We start from the raw sequence: 8,400 nt of genomic DNA, 5'->3' as shown, positions 1-8,400 counted from the left end.
TATATATTTGGCCTAATGTTTGTTAAAAAAAATGGCATAATGTAAAGTTTTACAAGGCTGTAAAACGCCCCTTACCCCAAATGTCTGACAGGTTGGGGATGCAGGTTAATAATTTTACGGAAATGAAACTCTCAAACTCTTGTTTGTTCATATTCATTACGTTTTGCCCTAGTTATAGCTATACCTATAGCTTCCTGTGTAACAGTTTATTGCAGGAGTAAATGAAGGGGTAGGGGTTGAATGACGTATTGAAAGAGCAAAGACAAGACAGCCATGGATTTTAAGAATATATCAAAGCTGATTAGCTGGTGACTTATTATTTGCTGCATTCACAGCCGAGACAGTAAATCTCAGCCCCCCCTTCTGTTCATCTATCTTTGTTCTGCAGCCATCTTCCAAAATTTCTCTTTGTTTCTTATGCTGCCTCTTTTTTTGAAAAATAACTTCATTTGAGGAGATTGCCTTATCATTATCACTTTAACCCTTTTCTCAGATTATTCAGTGCAAATCTGTGGTGCACTGATTGTAAACTCTATATCAACACGCTAGCTAGATGCCCACAGACTGAAATTCAGCTCTGTCTGCGCTCAGTGTGAGTGAAATGTGGGGTTGGGTGGGCTACCATTGGACCTGAATAATTCATGCTGGCTCTGCCTCTATCCATGTGTTTTAAATACTGGTTATAGACTCGGAAGCTATGAATCATTCATCAGAGGCGATTAAAGTCTGCTGTTAATTAACCCTTATCCTTTTGCAGTAGTGTGGAGAGGGTCAGTGACTGATCCCTGCCCTGACCTCTCAGACCACCTGCTCACTCCCTCCATCTTTCACTCCTGAATTTCACTATACGTCCCGTTAGCGTGTGAGGCAGTGTGCAGTTGTCTTTTCTTGAATCAAAACGGTGGATCCAATTGAGATACAAGCAGTTTTTCTCATTATAAATCACCCGAAACATGTTATTTTTTTATCTTATGACTTTCAAGAATATATTGTAGAAAATAAAAGACTCTTTGAGATATGTTTCGAGTGTACTGAGTATGTTAAATGTGTGTAAGTGTGCGAGTGTGTGTGTGTGTAATTGCCGTGACGAGACAAGATGTTGAGAGCTCAGCGATGCATGTCGCCAGAGCGCTTGAACGCTCCACGGATGGCCCACAGAGAGGAGGAATGAAGGAGAGACAGAAGGGGGGTAGAATGATGAGAGGAAAAGTTAGGAGAGACAGATATATATGAATAAACAATGTGTATTGTTTAAACAACAGAGAACTTCACTGAGACACCACACCAAGCAGCTGCATGTGCAATTTCTATTTTAGCTCTTCAAACTGTGTGTGTGCCAGGTGTGTGAGGTCAGCATAATTACACTGAAAGTTCAAAGTGTCATTAAATGGCTAATAGCAAATTAAAACAGCTCCATTCTAGTGTACATATGGTCTTTGTGTGCAATTATATCTTGTGCATTCAGATGTAGAAGTTATGTACATGTAGCTACTATTTTTTGAAGCAGTTAACAGACAGGATGTTAATATTTAAGTCATAATTGTCAATGCATTTCTTTCTGCAGCAGTAAATCAAAAATGCAATTCAAACCAATGCAAGTTCTTGCAATGGTTTGAAGTCATGCTTCATTTGTTGTACAGCAGTTGGGTCCATTTGCGTACCATAAAGTTCCTACGCAGAGACTACAGAGAAGGATTTTCAACCTATGCAATCATGCTTCTTTGCAGCCCTTCAACAATACAACTGCACATAGCTCAACGTAGATGACGCTATGCACAGGCTGAATGGTGATTGGTTGGAAAACAGGAGAAATGTGAAAACACATCAAAAATCAAAAAGTAAAGCATGAGAAGCATAGCTAGTGGCTTTACTGGACACTTTTACCTGGTTTATTTAGTTACTTTTTATTGTTTTTAACACTTTGTTTCAATGTAGACCTTCCTATGCTTTAACAGCTCAAGCAAGCATAGCTCACAGACTGCTTGTTCATGATACTGCCCCCTGGTGGCAGTAAACGGATAAAATATGTAAATCAGTGGTTCCCAACCTTTTTTGCGCCACGGACCGGTGTATGTCCGACAATATTTCCATGGACCGGCCTTTAAGGTGTCGCGGATAAATACAGCAAAATAAAACCAGTAATGGTACCAAAAAACAGAGGATTTACTCATAACACACGGAAAAAGACCCAGGGAAACCGAGTTAACGATAAAAATTATTAAAAAAACAACGATAAAAACCGATAAAAATCCTGAAAACCATAAATTTCACACCCGAGCCTCAACTCTCGAGGCCCCGTACCAAACCACTCACAGACCGATACCGGTCCGTGGCCCAGGGGTTGAGGACCGCTGATGTAGATGACTTTTGACAAAGCTGTCCTGCAGCAACTACGTCACCAACTGTGGAGGAATTTCTGAACATCTAGAAATATAAGAGAGAAATGCAGATCATCTACACTTGACACCATGATTATGACTCTACATGTAAGATTACAGAGAGGCTTCAACAAAGTCATGCATTTCTTAAATTTTACAGTAAACTTCCAGGCATTTTGTTAAAACTATATCCTGTCATCAGTGCTGCAACAATGCAGAGTACTCTGCGCCCATCTTAGTCGCTCTCTTCATCTCATTTTGCAGAGGATTCATCTTTGTGAGAGACAGAGGACCCTGTTGAATTCTGAGTGAGCAGCATTTCAATTCCACATGCCACGGTGAAGCGACTCCACACAAACACCGACAATCGCTTTTTACATGTACATTTCTTCTGCCTTTCTGTGTGTGTGACTGTCACACATGCACCAGACATTAACAAACACACTTAATTCATCACCAGTGCTATTAGGAGCTGTTTGGAGGAGATTTCTATTTGCCACCACGTTCTCTCTGCAAAGGCAAACTGTAGATACGTTGGTGATTCTACGGACAGTATTTCTTTGACAGGACTTGGGACTGATGGAGTGTGTGTATGTGTTTGTGTATGTGTGTGTGTGTAGCTGCTGGTGGTGGGGGAGTGACAGGCAGTGACGGTGGGTACACAGCGTAACCTTTAGAGTGGAGCCACAGGAGCATGACGGCCAGACTCCAAGGTAACGGAGAGGGAGAGAGACAGGGAGAGGTGTTGTGGGGGTTGTTGGGAGGAGAAGGAGAAATCCGACAGGTAGGGGAGATAGAAACTTCAAGGTATCTGTGTCATCTGCTCTTCTGTCTGTTTGCTTTGCTGTGTCCCACTGAAAGACTGCTAGCAGCCAAGAGGTTGGAATACAAACGAAAAAAGTTTAACACTTTAGAAAACAGGTGTATTTTTACGACAGTGCCAATATACACATCAAATATCTGCTAGATATAGATAAATGTATACCTTTTCTCCTGTGACTCTCCTATGAAAGATACTGCACTTTGACGCATTCTTGACATGGGGAAAAATGTAAGTTAGCACACATATAAGGTGAAAGAAGAAGGTAGAATATGTGTTTGCTCACTGCTATGTATCAGTAAATCTGAGGATGTGTGGAAGAGCTGGGTGAATTTCTTCTTTCCCACCCTGCCTTGATTACACAGAGTTTTAATCATTTCTGTTGTCCAGCAGGTCCAGTGCTAATTAATTTCTCCATACACATTTGAGCACACACCCTCTACATATGCAAAGACATGGGGCCTATTTACGCTTTACACATGCTCATGTGGACGCAATGACACGGCTGAGTGTCTCCCTGCAACATTTTTCTCATTAGGATCTCTGTCCTGTCAATCGAGGCTTGGTGAATAATTTATAGATGTTGGAGAAAAGAGTTTACGGGGAGGGGATATGTGCATGTGTGCAGCCAAAGGCAGTGATGTCAGCTTTTAAGCTTGCACGAGACTTCGGGGGATTTTGTCCATACTGTCCACAAGCTCAGATCTCCAATTCATTCATACAAACCACATTTGCACATGCAGTGTAGAAGCTAGCACAGACACTGAGCAATAAACATAGATGCACACATGGGATGCAGTTTAAACAAGTATATGCTTTCTGTACGCATTTAGACACATACGGCTGTAAAAAATAATTATGTGGAATTCACTAGTTTCAGTTAAAAGTCTGGTCAAAAGAAAAATTTGACAGTCAACATTGCAACACTGTTATATTTACAGCCATGCGAGTGGTGGATTATTGTGAGGCCCCAAAGGTAGGACAGTCTGATGCTGATAAAGCAGCATGAACAAAGTCGAATGTCCAAGAAACAAACTGCAAAAACGCAATCCAAAAAACGAAAAAAAAACTTGGACTGCAGGGCTCCAGGAACACAGCTATGTGGGATGACTCAACAAAGGACAAGGGGAGACTGGGCCAATATTTGCAAAAGCTAATGAGATAAATAGAAATAGCTAAAGCCTATAATAGCTGAAGACAACTAAGCAAATAAAACATAGAACACAAGACATAGAGAACAACAATAACCAAAATAAAACAGGAAGAGAGACAAAACTGAACAGGAAAAGAAGAGAGATGAAAAGACCAACATAGAGATGTGACACTCCGGAGAAGTAATAAACCTAAAGTCATCTTTAACAAAACTAAGAACAAAAGAAACAATTAAAAAAATGAAAGAACCGATACAAAGCATCGGAAAATAACAAAACTCATAGGACACGAAATACAAAACAACACTTTTAACAGGATAGTACAGAGTCATACAGAACACAGACCCAACAGCTATGACAAACCAGACAAAACCTTTTAGATAAAGGGTAACTTGTTTTAACAAATCAGTTTTAAATCGTCTTCAGACTGTTCAGAATGCTGCAACAAGACTCTTAATCGGCACCAACAGAAGATCACATATCACTCCGCTCACGAGCTCTAAGGTCATCAAGCCAGAGTCTGCTGGTGGCCCCACGCACTCGATTTAAGACTCGTGGTGATCGGGCCTTTCAGGCAGTGGCACCACGGTTGTGGAATTCTCTTCCACTGTTTTTATGCTGTACTGACTCCATTGATTCTTCTAAATAGCAGCTGAAGACATTTTTATATAGACAAGCTTTCAACTAATTTGTTATTTTTATGTTGTATTTTATTGTTTTACATTGTTATTTGTTATATTTTCATTCTTTTTAATTTTCATTCGCTGTATTATGAAGCACTTTGTGATTTTTATCTGTGAAAAGCGCTATATAAATAAATTTTACTTACTTACTTAATAGTGGGTAGCTAGGTGGCTACAGCCGCCAGCTAATGCTAGCTAGGGCAAACTAGCTAGCAAGATGTAGTTCACTCTGAACGAATTAAATGCAATGCTAATTTTAGAAAATGCCAAACAATACAAAAAAGGGCACCACCTCTCAGTCAAAGTGATTCTAATAATTTTAGGGTAATAAAAATCCACCCTACTTACTATGAACAGGAAAACTATCTTTGGAAACCAAACCACACGTGGTAGCAGGTTGTACAATATTGTATTTCTTCTCCTATCTAAACATGGGTGTCTACAGAGATTAACATGCTATTCTAAAGAGAGCCTCGGTGCAATGTTTGGCACTTCTAAGTTTTCTTCAGTTTTCCACCCTGCAGTTTGCTGCTTACCTGCCGTCGCTCTCCCACAGCTGCACCAACTGGGAACCACATCTGTGACGAAAGAAGTCTGCTGTTGGCTTAAGATTCACCGACATACACAACATGCCGTGTTTTATTTTAAAAACTTCAGGTCTGTTGCATCCGCTAATAATCTTTCCCACTAGTGATACTTTCTTTTTTCTTAATCTTTTCCTTCTCCACCTACTTTATTCACACGTGGTTACCATGGGATACAGTTTTTGAAAACCAGAAGTTTTCTTTTGTTTTGGTTGTGTAGGTCACGAGTTGCAAGTAACATTTGTTATCATTTACTTTATGTTGTTTCTTGTCATCTTTTAGGAAATATACTGCTGATATCATGAAAAATTAATACATTTAATCTATCCATCCATCCATCCATCCTCATCCGCTTTATCCGAGATCGGGTCGCGGGGGCAGCAGCCTAAGCAGAGAAGCCCAGACCTCCCTCTCCCCAGCCACCTCCTCCAGCTCATCCGGGGAACACCAAAGCGTTCCCAGGCCAGCCGAGAGATATAATCTCTCCAGCGCGTCCTGGGTCTGCCCTGGGCCTCCTCCCGGTGGGACATGCCCGAACACCTCGCCCAGGAGGCGCCCAGGGGCATCCTTGTCAGATGCCCGAACCACCTCAACTGGCTCCTTTCGATGTGGAGGAGCAGCGGCTCTACTCTGAGCCCCTCCCGGATGGCCGAACTTCTCACCCTATCTCTAAGGGAGAGGCCAGCCACCCTTCGGAGGAAGCTCATTTCTGCCGCTTGTATCCGCGATCTCGTTCTTTCGGTCACTACCCACAGCTCGTGGCCATAGGTGAGGGTCGGGACGTAGATCGACCAGTAAATTGAGAGCTTCGCTTTTACACTCAGCTCCCTCTTCACCACGACGGACCGGTGCAGCGTCCGCATCACGGCAGCCGCAGCACCAATCCGTCTGTCGATCTCCGGCTCCCTTCTCCCATCACTCGCGAACAAGACCCCGAGATACTTAAACTCCTCCACTTGGGGCAAGAACTCATCCCGACCCGGAGTGGGCACTCCACCCTTTCCGGCTGAGAACCATGGCCTCAGATTTGGAGGTGCTGATCCTCATTCCCGCTGCTTCACACTCGGCTGCGAACCGTTCCAGTGCGAGCTGGAGGCCCTCACCCGATGAAGCCAACAGAACCACATCATCCGCAAAAAGCAGAGATGAGATTCTGAGGCCACCGAAGTGAAAGCCCTCCGCCACTTGAATCTAATTTCATTTAATTTAATTAAGCTTCTGGTCTTAAAATTGTTACATAATTGAAGAAATAACAAAAGAAAAATTGCATTAAATCAGTAATTGTTGCAAAAAAGCAAAGGAATAGTTCATAAAGAGGGTGGTTACAAAATTGCCTAGTAAGAGCAAGAAATAATGTGAAGTGAGTGAAAACAACAATATATGTTCAATGTATAAAAACATGTTAAAAAAAATTGCATGTGTTAAGTGTGTGTCAGAGAATGACGGATGATTATATTTCTACTAAAGGGGAACACATTACCCTCTTAAGGACAATGGTGTTGTTACTCTTTCAATTATTTAGTTGAATAGTTTCCAAGTTTGCTAGTGGTGATGTTCAGCTTGATATGGTTAAAGGGAAATTGGTTTCTAAAATTGCCAGATAAGTTCATTTAAATATTTCCTCATAAACTGACTTTATGCATATACATTTATCCAATTTAATCAATATGTCAACACAGACACATCTGAACATTATCACATTTTAAAGAAAATGCAAATAATTACATATTTGTGGACTGGGACTGATTTATACAAGTTTTCTTTTCTTTGTTTATTTTGGGGTCTTTTTTTCCCAGGTAAGATTTGTTCATTCAGGTTGATCAGTTATGGTTTAGTTGTGCCAGCATGTCGACATTCAGAGAAAAAAGGGGCCAAACGTTATAAATGAAGTGCACATACACATGTTAAAACACACACACACATACACACACTGCTTGGACCTAGGCCTGCGACTATGACAAGCCCTGCTGTCTGCTTCGGTCCTCTCCCAGGCTTTGGGAGAGGATGGGGAGGAATGCTAAAGAAACCAGGAGAAGCCAAGCATACAGTTTCGCTGTGGGGGTAGAGGGAGGCGGAGTGAGGGAGGAGGGATGGATGCTGCTCACCACACCACACAACTCTCTTTCTCCATCTCCCTTCCTCTCCTAGCATCCTTTCAGTCTGCAGAGACCCCATGTGTGTCAGCCAAGCAGTGGAGCATTCCTTCTGTCTATTTTACCTATTTTTGTTGTTCCTCCTGCTGTCTTTCTCGCGTTCCTCTTTCCTCCTTTATGTTTTCTTTTGTTTTTACATTTTGCCACTTTTAAACATGTTTTTCAGCAGAGGTGTTACAGACAAAAACATAAACTCTCAAGCTTACAGTGTTATGCACACTGAGATTAGAAGAGAGCCAAACTGGAGGAGGTGTAACAGAGGACAAGAGTTATACGATGTACTCTAGATTCTTTGAAATTCCAGATTAAATGAAATAGAAATCACTAAAATTGAGAAGAAGGACTGGGTGGTCATAGAGAGGCAGCTCTCGCCAGTTTGGGTCTGTCGATTTGTTTCCTGTTAAACTTCTCCACAGCAGGTGTCAGCTGAAGAAGGAGACTTGGAGGCGGAGACATTGAGGAAGAAGGCAATTACTGTTGGGGAGCGTTTTGTTTTGTTTGTGGAAGCAGCATTGTGTGGCCTGCTGCTAATGAGGCCCAGCAAGCTTGTTAATAATGAATTGGGGGAAAAAGGTGACACACAGAGACTGTGTGTGTGTGTGTGTGTGTGTGTGTGTATGTGTGTGTGTGT

The 8,400-nt window shown here is 41.8% G+C and overlaps 1 long non-coding RNA gene across 1 annotated transcript in view; it reads left to right on the top strand.

The window, feature by feature from the left end:
* Positions 1-2,642: 2,642 nt before the first annotated feature.
* LOC120440154 overlaps positions 2,643-8,400 on the top strand; it is an 8,212-nt gene continuing 2,454 nt past the window's right edge. The window contains exons 1-2 of the long non-coding RNA XR_005613022.1: positions 2,643-2,716; positions 2,999-3,091. This is a non-coding gene — a long non-coding RNA (uncharacterized LOC120440154). The remainder of the gene's footprint in view (positions 2,717-2,998; positions 3,092-8,400) is intronic.

This window comes from Oreochromis aureus, linkage group 5 (assembly GCF_013358895.1).
Source record: "Oreochromis aureus strain Israel breed Guangdong linkage group 5, ZZ_aureus, whole genome shotgun sequence".
Lineage (NCBI taxonomy): Eukaryota > Metazoa > Chordata > Actinopteri > Cichliformes > Cichlidae > Oreochromis > Oreochromis aureus.
The sequence above is the reverse complement of the archived record's forward strand: the minus strand, read 5'-3'. Positions and strand labels throughout refer to the sequence as shown.